The following is a 16458-nucleotide window of genomic DNA, read 5'->3' as shown; positions in this document are numbered from 1 at the left end:
CTGAAGTCTCAAAATATTGACAGAGCTCTGAGTTGGCTCCTGAGGTATCTACACAACTTCATCCACCTATACAGTGAAAGCTGGGGGATAAACTGGAAAAAAAAAAAAAAAAGAAGTCTTCTTGAAGGCTGCTTACAAGTCTGAGGGACAAAGCAGGCTTCCACAAGACTGGGAATGTGTAAACCTCCGATATCATGCAGTGGGAAACGCGTATCTTCTGAACACTTTTGAAAAACTAAGTTTACCAGTCTAAAATAGAGACTAATCTTTCAGCCCCACCTTTAGGATAAGAATTAAAGACCTAGTTTCAACCCAGCATGCTTTCAGAGAGTAAATGCAGAAGGAAAATGTGTTCTGTCCAAAAGATTTCATCATATGATGTATCAACACCGAAACAACTAAACAGGGCATCCACAAACTACAGACAATTGGTAATTTAACATGCTCTAAAGTCTTTGCAAGATTGGACCATTATTCAGTAAAACAATGGGGCCAGAAGCGGCAAATACACATTCAAACATACAAGCAAGTTAATCTTTTTAGATATTTCTTAACAGCAGCAGTGTTTCTGAAAACCATCAAATCTTTCTGTGATTAGATCAAAAAAAAAAATAAATAAAATAAAAATCACAGCAGGTAACTGAGAGGCATAAGAGATGTGCAATCACAATTAAACACAACCAGAAAGAAGTGGAAAGAGCATGTCAACTAAATAACATAAAGCAATATAAAGCACATAAGCTAATGCATCATGTCTGAAATCATGGCAATATGGTGATAAGGTTCCAGTGAAAAACCTGGGAAATCTCTCATAAGAAGTAATATCTGATCCATTTATCTCACAATCAAGGGTGGCAAAATCTTTTGCTTTACTCTGAGACAAAAAGCATTAGCTGAGGTTTCTAAGAGCTGCTTAGCTGGAAATCTGACCAGCCTTGAAGAGGCTGTTAAACGAAGACTACAGTAAGCTGTTTTTCAAACTGTGTGATATCATAGGAGGCAATCAAAGCATCGCTCTCAACAGAAAGAAATTCCACAGAGATGCTTTGCTGTAACGGGGAGTACAGAGAGAAGCAGCAGGATCTGCCCCATGGCCATGAAGCAGACCATCGATTCCCAAACATCTGCTCCAGCCCAAACAAACATACTGCTGCTAAAGATTGGATCCAGCCCATAACACTCACATTTTTAATTCGGAGGGCAAACCCTGTGCAATACCAGCACACCTGGCTGCAGCTGTGGTGCCCGCAGCATTGCCCAGCCCCGGGCAATGGGACCAGCGCAGCCCCAACAAGGTTATCTTTCAGAGGTGCTTGGTTGCTGACAATAATTTTGTGTGATATTAAAATATTATTACCCACCATTACAAACATGACAGATTTAGAACCAGTCCTTGTATTAGGAAAGAAATTCAGCTCTCAAATTTATTCTTCGTACTGCAGGATTCAAAGATATCTTTCCATTTATTCAAAAAAAAAACAGAACAAACTTAGTATCTTTAATAGCAATCTAGAGAAAAATCTAACCAGGAGGATGAACACTGTGAAATCACAGAGCACAAAAATCTTTCGTGAGAAATTACAGTGCAGGAAAATAGCAGAATAGCGTTATTGAACACAAGCTTTTATTTTAAACTGTAAATAATAATGTTTGTCTTGAGATTGGTTTTCAATTATAAGCCTAGTACAGTCACATCGTTTGTTATGTATTTAAGCCTTCAGTATGAATTGTAGGTAATTACTAGATTGGATTAAATGAAAAAATTGGTAACACTGTGACTACTGGGCATTCTACTAGTCTTGAATCTCCAAAAACAAAATAACAAAAAAAATGAGAGTAAAAAGCCCTGACTATGCTGTGATTAACACCGAAATGTAACTTTTTGGCTCTTAGGGGTAATTTTAATGCTGAACTAATTAACTTAAACTATATTTTAAACCAACTAGACTGAGTATTAAAATGGACGGTAAATGTAAGAACTGACATGAAACACTCAACAAGTGGACCATCACGCTATATTGCATAATGGATTCGTAACTTACCGGTTATAGCAAATAGTGATGCACCTACAATGAAATTTACACCTTAACACTTCTAATTTATTTTTATTATCTAGGAATAATAAAGTCTTTCTCATTAGTAGTAATTTTTCCTATTTTTTAACTGGTAATAGAGAGCACTTTTTTTTTTTTCATATGCAGTAAGTGTTACGAGTTTCCTTACTGACATTTAACACTGTCTCTTTATCAGTTTAATGTCTTTTCTACTTTTTGTGTGTCAGGCTTTTCCACTGCTGAGCTTAGGATGATTTATAATATTTTACTTCAAGGAAACACAGTATCTTTATATAAAGTGCCATGTTTTTAATTCCCTCCTTCATATTGCAATAGCTTAACTGCATGCATAATGTGAGATTATTGGTATGCAGAAGATATGCTAAATTATCTATTTTTTCTGCCCTTGAGCCTCCCTAAAGGAATTGAGGTAAAACATATCTACTTCGGGGGTTTTCTACCCTCTTCCAAAAAATTATATCAGATTTTGGAGTAATTGTTTTGTGTCAATGCTTAAAACTGTTGTTAAATCATCTGAACAGTTTAATGTTGAAATTTAATTTTTCCCCATATGATCACAGTTTGCCAATACAGATATAAATGGTTATTAATTTTTTCCATTCCCATGTTACTATCGTTTAATGCAGTACTTCATGCACGATCACCTCTATGGAAAACAATAACCAAGGAATATTCTTTAGTAAAAATTCCTGACTTCAAATGACAGCTTACCACTCTGCAATTTGATCTTGTGTGAAAATTGCTTCTTACCCAGTATTTGCAGTGGTTGAACATAGAATATCGTCATCCTAACTACTGTCCAAATGCCAACATATGGTAGTAAACAAAATAAAATGTGAATCATCACTTAGCATGCATATTAGATATAATCAGCATACTTGTTCTAAAATAACAGTGGCTCTCTAATTTTACTCTGTCCACCTCAGGGATAGATTTTCCGAGGAAATAAAAAACCCCTCATACATGTATTTCACATGCACTAAATCAGCAGCACTGCAGCTCGAGTGCACCGAGAGAACGATGTGCTTCCCTACAAAAGGAAAAAGAAGACATACTGCAAAGCCTTGCCTCTCCGCTAGCCGGCATCTTTAGTGTTAAGCAGAGATAATCCAGTTTGACTACAGAAATCAAATATTTCATGTCTTTTTTTTTTCTTTTTTTTTTTTTTTTGGAGGGGGGGGAACGGGGGCAGAATCAATTGGTATATTTAAAGCAAATTCTCAAGTTTCATGCAGAGTACCTGAGTTTCATATTTACCCCCTGAGATAACCTGCCTTACCTGCCTCTCAGAACTAAACTTCCAAGAGAAAGTCCATTTTTCTGTGTGCTGCCTGTTGCTCTAGTTCCCAGCAAGCACTCACCTATGTTTCCTTCTTCTTGAATGTGAAGAAAACCACATCAAACTACTCACATCTTAATTGCTCAAAATTCATCTTCTGTAACACTTAAAAGATGCTGATAGTCTGAATCTCTTTGGATTTCGAAGAAACTATAGTAATTTCTATCGCATTTAGTAATGTTTACATTCGCTGACCTTTACTTGCTCCCGGGGAAATCAACAGGAGAAGAAATAATCATTTCACTGGTTTTGAAAAATGAAGGGCCCATCTGAGTTCCTAAGAGTATCTTAAAATTCCTGGAAGGGGCTGAATTTTTAAAGTGCTCAGCAACACTCTGGCTTCCCCTCCCAGCTCAGCCTTGGTGCAATTGCTGCTGGCAGGGCTCCGCGCCATAGGGAGGGCGATAGGGCTGGAGACCCCCAGGGAGGACCCTGGCAGGGGGCTGTGGGGGGGACAACAAGGCAAAGGAAGGAGCCCCCACTTGCCACGAAAGCTGTGCGTACCAGCACCATTGATGAGAGCACAAGCCCTGTTACCACACTCCATGGAATACACCAAGGTTTGTGTTCATCACACAATTGCTTATTTCCATCAAAATGATAGACAGAACAATCAAAATAAGAGGAATGTTCAGTATTATACCAGGCTGGTAAATCATATGGTTGGTTTCTAATAGCACTGAAAGTATCAAAGGGAGAAAAGAATGATTGAGTATGGGGGTTTCTTCATAAAGTAATCTGTGATCTACTAGTTACATACACACACGGTATCTTTACCCCCGAAAATGAATTAGAAAGACAAGTGTGATGACCCAGCACATCAGGTATAAATCCTCAATTATCCTGTTTCATTTGCAACAAGAATCTTTGACAGTGCAAAAGAGTTCACTGCTTCCTCAGGATTTCTCAAAGTGTTCAGGTGGCAGCTAAATAAGCTTGAGGAAAGAAATTAGTTGGGTCAAAGACTCTAATCCATTTGGTCAAAACACACAAGAATGGAAGAGATTATTTTCTTTGGCCTTCAGCGATGAGGAGCAAAGATTACTCCAGTGTCCCAAGTAGTAACTGCACATAAAAAAGTAACATTATGGGCAGCGCACCACAGTTCCATGCTTCTGAACAGAAATTTGCTATCAATTCTCCTTACAAGTTGAGCTCAATTCTGCCTCCTGTTAAGATCCAGACTAGCTTAGCTTTTAGTTATGATTTTTAGAGGATAAAATGTAAGTGACAGTGCAAGCCTTCTTTTTACTGGAAAAAATGGATGCCTTAGCTGTTGACAGTGAAAAAAACTTGAAAAATAACCCAGTACATAAAAGAGGGGATGTACTGATGGGTTTGTCCATTTGTATACAAAATATGGCTAGAACACCTTTTACCTTTTCTAGTTTCCCTAGGTTTTAGCAACACTAAACCTGTGTCTAATGATGCATTTAAAATTAAGAAACATGGAAAGAAAATCGATTGCTAGAGGAAATCCAAACCTGCATCCAGCTATGTGATAAGAGATTAAAAAATATATAAATATAAATGTGTTAAGCTCTTTGGTTTTCTTGATTTGTGGCAAGAAAGAGCTGGAAAAGCAGGACTACCCTGACAGTCATCCAAGGATGACTCTGGGTCATCCAAGGCTCTGCAATCTGGGAAAGAAATCAGTACTAGGATAACTGTTTGAGTAATTGTGGCACTGGTTAACCAGACTCTTTACCCAGCCAGGCAACCCATTCCTCTGATAGATGGGCTCCAGTTTGGGTTTTCCATGGTACTGGAAGGAATCAGAACTCCTAACTGCAACAGAAGTGCAAGAAGAGCATGGAGTAAAGAAATCAGTGAGCAGAAAATAACAGGCATCCCAAACAGGGGAAAAAAAAAAAAAACCACAATCCACTTTATGCAATCAGAAGACAAAATTAATAAGCCTTTCTTGCCTGTGAAACTCCTTAGAAAATCAGGATTTTGCTTGCTAACCAGGCAGGATTTCCAAGGACTGACAACACTTTAGTGGGTGTCTTTGCTTCAACTCCAAACCAACATGGATCAGGTTCCCAGGAGATGAACCTGAGGAGCCAGTCGAGCTGTAAATTCACTCAGTGTACTGGCAGAAGCGGGATTGTTTCTCTGCCTGAAAACCCCAAGGAAACTTCTGTTGCTCCTCCTCACAGTCCTCCTACATATGCCCTCATGTTTTGTCAGTGGGATTATTACTTCTGAGGAAATTACAGAGTTCCTGAAGGCTGTGATCAGCTGTGACCCTCAGAGTTACTGGGGATTTGTCCTCATGTGCCACTATTGCTTCTTTGCCCTCTATTCTCTTTGGTTTAAATTTCTACAGAAAATAAACTAGTTGGAAAGCAGGTCTATTTTGTGGCTGCAAAGCATTTTACACCCTTTGCCACAGTATTCTTAATACTTACCCTAAAATTCCTGCAAACTATTGCAAAGCCGCAAGTCCTAAGAAACAAAACAGAAGAAACAAGGGCATCTGAAAGAACAATGTATTAGACTAATGGGTAAGATGAGCAGCTTGGGGTTTGATACGAAAGGCCCTTGAACCTTGATACAAAATTCCTACTCCACATCATTTAAGCCCAGGGTCAATTGCTCTGATTAAAAAAACAAAAACAAAAACAAAAAAAAAAAAAAAAAACCAAACAAACAAAAAAAAACCCCCAACTGTAAAGTACTTTAGCTTGTCATGTCTAGAAGAGCAGATACTCTTAAAAATTTAGTATAAATGAAGAAAAGAAAGGGTTGCAGTCCTCTTGTGCTCCTTACAGGGCTCGCAGATGGATTCATTTCTGTTTGTGTTGTTGCACTTTGCCTAGGGATGCTGGCTGACACACAGTAAGCAATGAGAGTGACCATAATGACACGGTGCAGGCAGAAATAATTCATACAGCTGCTGAGGGAAGAAAAAAAAAAAAGGAAAAAAAGGAAAAAAAGAGAGGGAAAAAAAAAAAAAAAAAAGAAAAGAAAAAGATCACCCAAATGGCACAGAGGTGGGAATGGAAATCAGTAGCATGCTTTTATTCCTACTTAATACTTCAGGATTATTAATGAAGGCTTCAGCCACAAGCAGCCTCCATCTTGCCTACCTTGTCAGATTATTTAATGCAACGTGGTGCAAACTGCCTGAGGTTATAGGTTAGGCTCAGTACCTTGCTCATGCTCTGATTATTTATTTTGTTCACTGTTGTTTTATTGCAAATGCCACTTTACAAGATGAAACACAATTGGTAGCAGTTATACATTTAGTCAGTCTGCAACACAAGCACGCGACAAGGGAAGGACAAAGGCACCACTAGCTTGCTGCAAGCCACCAGCTGCAGTATTTTCTGGGGTGTTAAAGGTTTTGGTCTATCAACAGTCTCAAACTATAGAATACCCTCAGTTGGAAGGGACCCGTGCTGCCTTTCTAATATCAAACACATGAATAAGTCGATCCACGTACCAGAAACATATGGCACCAAAGTGCTAGGAGCGAACACACCAAGCGTCCCACCGCCCCTCCCTGTTAGCGCATCTCGCAAGCGAGACCATAACCCAAACGGCTGCTGGGGGTGAACCAAAGCTCCCCGGCCACTTTGCTGCTGCAGACAACTCAAACACTTCCCTTTACTGAGACTACCTGGCAGCTGACCAAATGTAAGATATCAGCATGTCCCTCATCCTCCCCTCAGTTTCTTTTATTTTCCTCTTCCCGTCAAAATACAGGTTCCATATTTATGCATAGAATTTTCTTTGAGATTTGTAACTGACTGAAGCTGAGGCATGGAAGAGAGAGCATGTTACGGTTGCACAGATAAAAAGAGAAATAGTGCTGTGCGGACACAGACCTCGGCTCAGCCTGGCCGATGTTAAAAAGCCTAATTCTTCCCAACCGTAGCCTCTCTACATCTTATCTAAAACCCCATGTCCATTATAGGGTAATACAGACAATGAACACCTTTTGTTTGCTTGTTTGGGCTTTTTTTTTTTTTTTTTAAATGCATTAGCCACTTTCTCAACTTCGAAAATCCTATTTTGTATAGATAATATAATTTAAGTGCTGTTACATTAAAATTTCGAGTCACATTCCCTTTACCATACCTTCTGCATTAGGGAGGAAGAGATAAATTTTTAATCTTTTATTTTTAATGAAGATTAAAGAACAAGTTCTGCTTGGCTTGCCTTAGTACACCATACATTTTAATGTATATTGATTTGTATAAATGTCTCATTTAGAGCATATTTTTGTTAGTATTAATGGGTCTTGGACAGATAAGATTAGTCCTCCTGTAATATTGCCAATCTCATTGGTCAAAGTTGAAGAACACATTACTTTGTTCTCAGATGAAAAAGGAAGACAAAGAGACAACTCCTGAGACTGGAATATCAAAGGATCGATGTCCTCAGCAGGAACAGACAGCTGCGGTCTGCAGGAGACCACACAAAATTCTGCCTTATATCGGCTACAAGAGGGAATTTTGTGCTTATTCTTGCTAAGCATTTATTTCCATTTTTCCATTAGTTTCTGTGGAATTCCAAGTCAATCTTGTCAGGAAAGGGACTTAAGAAGCACTTTTGAAGGTAAACTGAAATCCAGCAGAATTTGTTACTCTCCAGACCTATGGGTTCTGTTAGACTGCCCTTTGCTATATGAGTGCAAACAGCTATATGAGGAAAACAGCCGTTCACATTTTCTACGTGAGCTTTAGAAATGCTTCTTAAATCTCCATTCTCATAGTGCAAAAAATAAAATCACAACAAGATACTACAACAACAAAAGTGCCATACATTTGCTAGGCTTTTTTGTTTGTTTGTTCCCTACTGTGTGGTCCGTTCAGACATTCATGCTTTGTAATGTCTTGCATGTGCAAAAATAAACTATATGAATCCATGATCTCTCACGTAATCCAAATATAACTCAGAAACTTGTAGTCAGTTAAACCACACCCTTTTCCTACAGTTCAATGACAGAAGAAAGAAAATCAAAATAAAACACAATACAGATGAAATTAATCTGCCTCTCTGCCTACTCTCTAGATGCCATCCGAGATGATTTCCTGCTTTCCTCATCTTCTCTTGAACCGCCGCCTTTTAACTCGTGATGGCAAAGAAATACCTTTCAACAATGACTTAATGAAGTTATACAATCACGTCTACCATGGATATAATCTTCCACTAGACTGACATTTTTGAAAACTGTGATTGATATTTCTCCAATATTTGCAGTTCCCATGAAAGCCTAATGATTTCCTCGCTGAGCAAGAGGCACCTTGATCTTTCATTTCAGATTGCAAAGTCCTCAGCATACGATAGGGAACCCCAGGTCCAGGTGTCCTACCATTATGCAAATGTTAGGTAAATCCTTTTGCTTTCTCCATCAGATGAAAACCAGTGACCTTTCAGATTCACCTGAACTTCCCCATAGAGTTTGCTACTTGCAAATAAAATTGGTCAGACCCTGTTTTCAAAAGCTATCTTCATAGAGCCGTCCTGGAAAACAGAAGGCTCTGGTGAGACCTTATTGCAGCCTTCTAGTGCCTAAAGGGGCTGACAAGAAAGCTGGAGAGGGAGTTTTTGCAGGGGCATGTAGCGATGGGACAAGGGGGGATAGCTTTAAACTGAAAGAGAGGAGATTTAGATTGGGTATTAGGAAGCAATTCTTTACCCTGGGAGTGGGAGGCGCTGGCCCAGGCTGCCCAGAGCAGCTGTGGGTGCCCCGTCCCTGGCAGGGCTCAAGGCCAGGCTGGACGGGGCTCTGGGCAACCTGGGCTGGGGGGAGGTGGCCCTGCCCGGGGCAGGGGGCTTGAACCAGGTGATCTTTAAGGCCCCCTACAACCCAAACCATTCCATGATCCTCTTGTACCCATAAAGATGCAAAAACATTAACAGTGCAGCAAATACATCCTGAACCATCTAGTACTATCCGTGTCTGCTGCCACAGTGAAATTGTTTCATGGACAAATTGTCCGTTTGAAACTTGATCGGTGTCTTTTGTTTCACTTTTCACCCATGCAATACAATTACAAATGAATTCTGCTCTTTTTCTAGGCCTCACTCCTTTTTAAAATGGTTATGACCATCATTCCTTCTTTTGTAACAGCAGATGTGGAGCAGGACCACAGGGTACAGTACTACAAATGGAGGACAAGCCTTTAATGCAATGTTCTGGAAAGAAGAGAGAAAAATCATAGAAACTAAGATGTGGCAACACTGTAATTTTCAAAGCATAAAGAAGTCAAAATCAGCTCAGTAATGAGAACACAGGCTTTGGAAATTATTCATCTACAATGAGAAAGGTAACAAAGAAACTCAAATGCAGTCATAAATAAGTTTAAGAAAGGCTTTCTTATTTCACAGACTTGTCCTGTGACGCTGTTTCTCTGGCTATGACGAGGAGACACCTCAGTCCTCCCCCAGTCCTTGTTCTGCTGTGCAAATCCCACTGTGCCCTGGCACGCTACAGGGCTCTCAGCACCAACATCCATAAAGAGTCTAAAATCTGGAGTCAGTATTAATATTAACCTTTGTAGGGCAATTTCTCCATGTTGGGGAAAGAGCTTTTACAGGGAAATACCACCAGGTATAGAAAAATAAATTACTATTAGAAAAAGAGTCTTTGAAAACTAGTTAAATGCATTTTAAAATGTAGTAGATTTTGTTTCACTTCCCCCTGAAAACTTTACTGAGCGTCTAAATGCTGCTCCATGAGAGCTGGTCAATGACCAGCTAACAACTTCAGCTAGGATTTCTATCCAAAAAAAGCAATCCAAGTTGTCTTTGTCCATTTATTTGCTTTTAGCTTAAATAAAACTAAAGTAAAATGCAGTTCAGATAAACATCCCAGCACAGATTAGCTTATCATCAGAGCGGAAAGGTTCCACCAGCAATTTCTGCGGCACTGGGGTGTTATTTCCAGGGGAACGTCCTCAGCATGAGCCTCTGCAAGCAGGGAGGAAAGCCCTGCCCCGGGGAGCTGCTGCCGAGGAGGGACACGGTCACAGCTCTGCCCCTGGTGCGGCTGCACGCCCCGACCTCGCTGTTCTGCTTGGGCCAATGCCCTGCGAGGGCTGCTCGGGGTTCACAAGACCGTCAGCCCATGCTTCACCATAGACAACACTTCACACGCTCAGCATTAAGACATTTCCCTTTCCCACTCTACAAAGATACCCTAATTATTCTATTCGGTTATTCATGACCAAATCCAGCAGATAGCACGGGAAGGGCTCCAGTTTGTGTACACTCCAGCCATGCTGGCCAGAGGAGCACTGCCACTCACAGAGCAAATGTTGGAGCTGGCACCATGTGGGCACCAGGCACAGCTCCCAAAGGAAATAAAACAAAAAGTAAAATTCACAATCAAGACGGGTTTTACACCTTTTTTTTTTTTTTTCTCCTCCCCCCCCGAAAGTGTTTTACACTGTATGGTACTTGTAAACCATTTGAGTTTTTCTACCACGTAGGTGCCACATTATCTTGTTCTTTGAGCGCTGCCACTCCCAAATATATCAGCTCTCCCGGCACGGCTGCACTGCTTCATCAAGAGGCAGTTTATTCAGCCCTAGCTAAAACATCAGCACCCACGCTATTGTGCTATGAGACAAATAACTACAGGTCTGCCCTGTTCCAGTGCAATGGGCTTCTGCCACAGGCTTCTGCAGAAGCAGGACCCACCAAAGGGTTCAAAAATATGTATTAAATTGACCACAGTTACAGTCTTTCAGATTGTGTTTTTTAGCCTATGATTTTTAATGGCCTATTTCTGGTATCTTTTGAAACACCAACAAATCAAAAGTAATTAAAACAGGTGTAAAAAACTGCTGGTGATGCAAAGACTAGAACGTGAAGAAGATAACGGGTGAGATTTGTCTGCTGAATTAAGGAAAAGGAACACCACTATTCTAATATATTTATTATGAGGAAAAAAAAAAAAAGGAAACTTTACCCTCTATCAACAGGTACACACAACTCATAAGCTTGTCTCTCGGCAGACTTTTAACACGTAACGTCTTAATGTGACTGCCACCTTGATAGCCAAAGAATACAAAGGAAACAAGGTTTTTAGGAAAACCACCCTTTCAATCGCATGTTATACTGTAAAAAAAGATGCAACCTCCTAGAAATAGTGACAACCTTTAATTTGTGGGTGAAATAAGAGAACTTCTGATTTTCAATCCTTAGTGATAACAAACACAAAAAACATTCACTGATATAAATGACATATGTAAAGGTCAGCTTGGCTTTGGGGAACCACGGTCCAGTCAAGCAAAGCATTGGAACATATGGCCAATTCTAAGTATAATTGACTAAAGTGGCTAGAATTGAGCACCTGCTTAAGTGATTTCATGGCATCATGCCTAATGAAATATTAATCACAAATGGCAGAGCTCCATTATACCAGGAAGGTCTTATTTATACAGAATTGAATTATATAATAATTAAGGTATATATAATCAGCCACAGTAGTAAGTCTGTCAGTGCTCTCATCTGAATCAGCACATTCCAAGAGTGTTAAACCAACAGTGAAATATCCCTGTTTCTAATTAACCTTGCTAGTGATTTTATTTTGTAAAGAAACATGCAAAACACCTGTACCAGTTGCACCAGCTGCCACGCTGCAGCAATGCACTCGTGAGCCTAAGGTGGCTGCCTTGGCTCACAGTGCCAGGGAGAACGCAGGCTTGCAGCATCAGCAGTGTATGAACAAATGCAAAATAGGAATAATTTTTAAAATTCAAAATTATAGAAATAGTAATTATGTTGTCCACGGGACTAGTAGTAAAGATACACTTTACCCTGTTTAATTGTTTTTACAGCCTGATGAAATTCAAGGAGTGTAGCAATGGTTTTCAAGCCTAATTCATACAGGTTCCCTAAGAGCACGGAAATGATTTGTTCAATTGACACTTGCCGCACTAGACTTCTTTCAAGTCTGTCTGGTCTTCCCCATTACACAACTTAAAGATAGAGGTGGCAATATTTTTTTTGTATTTTATTTGTGAGCCTTCTCAAAATACAATCCATGCAAAGGATATGGATTCAGTTTTCTGACAGCTTTAAAGCTTCAGAAATTTTTAAACTACTATTAACCTTTCTATACGCCTTTTTTTCAAAGAGAGAAGTGGTATTTTGTCAAGACTTTGCCTGTACATTCCTTAAAACATTACACAAGACAGTCAAGGTGTTAACTGCTTTACTGGAGGTAAATTATTCCAATGATGACAATAGCAAATCCAGAATTATATTTTTATAACAATACCAGTTTCACAAGATGAGGGTAAATTGATATACTACTCCCTCTTTTTTGAGTTCTTAAATATAAAATATAAAATGGTAATTTTGAAACAAATAATTTTCGCTACATTTCTGAGCTACAACTTAAATATAAAGGGAATGATCACAAAACCAAAGAGATCAGAATAGAAAGTGCACTCGAATCTTCTTTTAATTTTTTCTTTACAGAGTATTACAGAAAATGCTGCCCCTATAGCTCAAAATGGGGCTGATTATGCTGGGTTCTTGGTTTATCAAATCACAATTAAAGGAGTCTGATTTTTTTCCATGGGATTTTAATATGTCAAAAATATTTCTTACTTAGGTCTGAGCATCTTGCAAATGAAGTATTGCATTACAATCAGATCAAACCAAATTAATATTTGTTAAATGCCATTTGGCATTTCCTACCAAACAGGGATGGGTTTGCTCCGTATGATTTTAGATGTGTGTAACCACTGCCTGCCAAAGGAAAGACTGATGAGAACTTGTACGTGTGCTATATTTTGAATAATCTACTCATTTACCTCATTCTGGCAGAACATTTTAGTTTAGAGAGATGAGAATCTGGACAATATAACCTTATTAAAATAAGCTTTCACTGCAGTGCAAAAAACCCAAACTCTTGCCTAAGGATAATTGCCGAGGCCACTGTTTTCAAGTGTTGATCTTTTCAGAAAAGGAAACAGTTCAGGACTAGTACCTGCTGTTAATCACATTCCCCCAGTAAACAGCGTCTTGGGGCAGGAGCGGTTGCATTTACCTGATGTGACGCAGGTGCCCTGGGCTCTCTGTACCGCACACCCGCCCTGCGCAGACAGCGATGTGGATCTGATGGAGCAGCTGTCGGGGCCTGCCCGGCCAGCTCAGCCGTGGTGCTGGGGGTGGGCTGCGTGCAGGGGGATCAGGTGCCGAATCCCCATGTGCAGGGCACTGCCCGACTCCCGAATGGACAATTTCCAGCTGGACTCAACAGTGGTTTGTAACAGATGAGGCAAATCCAAGAAACACCTGTTAGCTTTGGGAAGAAGAAAGTTGGCACCACAATGCTTTACCAAATGAGCCAGCAGGATACAAAGGAAGAAACAGCATTGAAGGAAAAGAACGGATTTTACTTTCAGATCTGCAAGCTACATAAGAATATTTAATATTTGTCACATTCTTTCTAGGGGGACAGTGACTCATTTAGATCAGGATTCTTTCATAATTCAGCTTCAAGTAAATTACAAAAGGAGCTCTCAAACAAAGAACACATTGAAGAAGAGTTTAAAGAAGACAATACTCAGCTGTGCGTGCTCCCTCAGCCAGTGTCAGGCTGTGTGTAAATATAACTTATAATGAGGTGTCACCAGTATGGTTTTGGCAGCTGTAAGCGAGAACGCCTTGGAGTTTAAAGGCATCTCTTCCAGACACAGAAGTGAGCTTCTGCAGCGCAGAGGGCAGAGCTGTAGGTGCCCCTGCCTGGGCAGGAGCATCACCAACACGGTCACCGCGCTGTGGTGGGCAGCCCAGCACCAGCAGGCTCAGGAACCAGGTCTGCGGGGAAAAGGGTCCCCACGGTGGCTGGTGGAATGCTACAGACCGCACAGGTAGAGTACAAGATGTGTGGAAGGAGTTTGCCCTTTAGTATGTTTTCTTTATCTTGTCTGTAATCATGACATTTCAAGCCCAGAGAAGGGTTTTAGGTCCAAGTTCTTAGGGTAGGTAGCAATAATGTCCACTAACAATTTGAACCATAAATACAAATGCTGGTTAAAGTCACAGAATCTTAAAAATCTAGAGTATTTTAAAGTTGAGAATCTGATTATTTTTTTTCTTTTTCATTTCCAACACAGAGGTAATTTGTTGCTCAAAGTTAAAATATTTGTTTTATAAATGCAGATAGAATTCAGAGTTTGCTACTCGAGGAGTAACAGACATTACAGGTTAGACATCCAGCTCTGGTGAAGCTACTGACCTACCTCAGATTACATCTGTCATCTCCCAGAGCTTTCAAGTATCATCTAGAATGAAACGGGTCATAAATAAATGGTCTGGGAAATGTTTAAGATTGCTGCAAAATCAATTGAGCACAAACGAGAAGTCTTTTGTAATACCTAGCAATGCTGAGGTGGAATTCCTACTTTGATTCTAAATAATGATGATCAACCAAAAAGCCTTCTCTCACAAGTGGGTTAATGAAGACGATCAATGGAGGGGTCAAAATGCCTTGAGCTCTTTTTGGCAGAGATCCTGAAAAGGTTAATGAACGAAATACAGATGGAAATCCACCTCCAACCTACCATATGTCTGCTGTATTGCCACAGCATCTGTGTTTATAGCAAACAAGTCCCTACATGCACTGGATGGAGAGCTTTTAAGAACCTAGTTTGAATAATTTTATTATTAGCAAAGAGGAAAATAGGCTTAATAATAATGTCATGTAGGTCATCAAATTGCCTTGGTCTCCAAAATATTGGCAGAGGTCCCTGACAAGAAAAGCTAACATGGATTATTTTAGGAACTCAATGAACTGTGGACAACTTATGTCTGTAGAAATTATGCTATTACAGGATTTAAACTATTAGCGCCTCAGAAAAATTCAATACACTAAAAGACTGGATAGGCAAACCAGCACGCACAGTGATTCAGTACCAGGGATACAGCCACCGTACAGTTACCATCACACCACGTCTCACCTGACATGGAAAACCAATCTGGTCCACAAAGACAAATTAAGATTTATTTGTTATGTATTTCTTTAGGAATGCTGTAATAACAACTGCATACGGCAGCAACAATCAGTTCGCTCTGAATTAATACTTTCCCCGATGGTAAAACCTCCTCTTTTTGGCTGGCTTCGGGCAAAATGAGTAGACAACCATATGCTATTTTCACATCACTTCATCACAGCGCAATCACCTTCAAAAGGCAATGAAACAGTCGCATCTACCTAAGCGAAATGCAGTTATTGAAGGGTTGCTCCCTACCTCTGCCATTCCCTCCCTCGCTGTGTCAGCTCCAGCTTACCCATGCCATTTGCCTGAGGGTTTACACCCTTCATCTCCCTGTCACCGCCTTCAGCAGGAGCCGTGGCCCTGCATTCCCTTTATACTTCTCACGCCATCCAATACAACTACAGATGTTTTCATTATCCATATAAATGTCTAATCCTTTTCTGAACCCCACTAAGCTCTTGGCTTCGCTGAACTCTTGTGGGAATTAATTCCACAGGTTAATTATGCATTTGTGTAAATACTTATTTTCTTTAATGGTTTTAATTCTGCTGCCTTTCGGTTTCATTATAAGTCCCCTGGTTCTTGTATTATAAGAAAGGATAAGTGAAAGTGCCAGATTTACTTTCTGTATATGCAATTCATTATTTGTATATCTCCATCGCGTGCCCTCTTTATGTCCCCTCTCCGCACTAAACTGTCCCAGAGTTTTAATTCTTTCTTCACACAGAAGCCATCCAAGCCATTTGCCATAATTAAAACAATTAATTTCAAGAAAAATCCAGACTGCTACACAGAGAATTCAGAAAGGAATGAGGAATAAGCTGAAAGAATGACTAAGCTCCCTCCATCTACTGGGACTTTTTGCAAGCCTTACGCTGCACACATTTCCATACAGAAGCCCGCTGGTCTTAGGCTATGTAGCTGATAATATTTAAGTGTTTTAATAATCCTGTAAAGTGAAATTAATGTTTTCAATTTATTAAGAGTTTCTTCAGCAGCACTGCTGGGTTTAAATTCATGATTACAAGAATTTCAATTCCTGACAACAGTGAGCACTTACACTCTTCCT

At 39.9% G+C, this 16458-nt stretch overlaps 1 long non-coding RNA gene across 1 annotated transcript in view; it reads right to left on the bottom strand.

Moving 5' to 3' along the window:
* The window catches only part of LOC308072537, a 170382-nt gene that overhangs the window by 47951 nt on the left and 105973 nt on the right, over positions 1–16458 (bottom strand). The gene's annotated exons all lie outside the window — the stretch shown is intronic.

This window comes from Falco punctatus (assembly GCF_963210335.1).
Source record: "Falco punctatus genome assembly, chromosome: 13".
Taxonomy (NCBI): domain Eukaryota; kingdom Metazoa; phylum Chordata; class Aves; order Falconiformes; family Falconidae; genus Falco; species Falco punctatus.
This window is presented reverse-complemented; position numbering and strand designations above follow the sequence as displayed.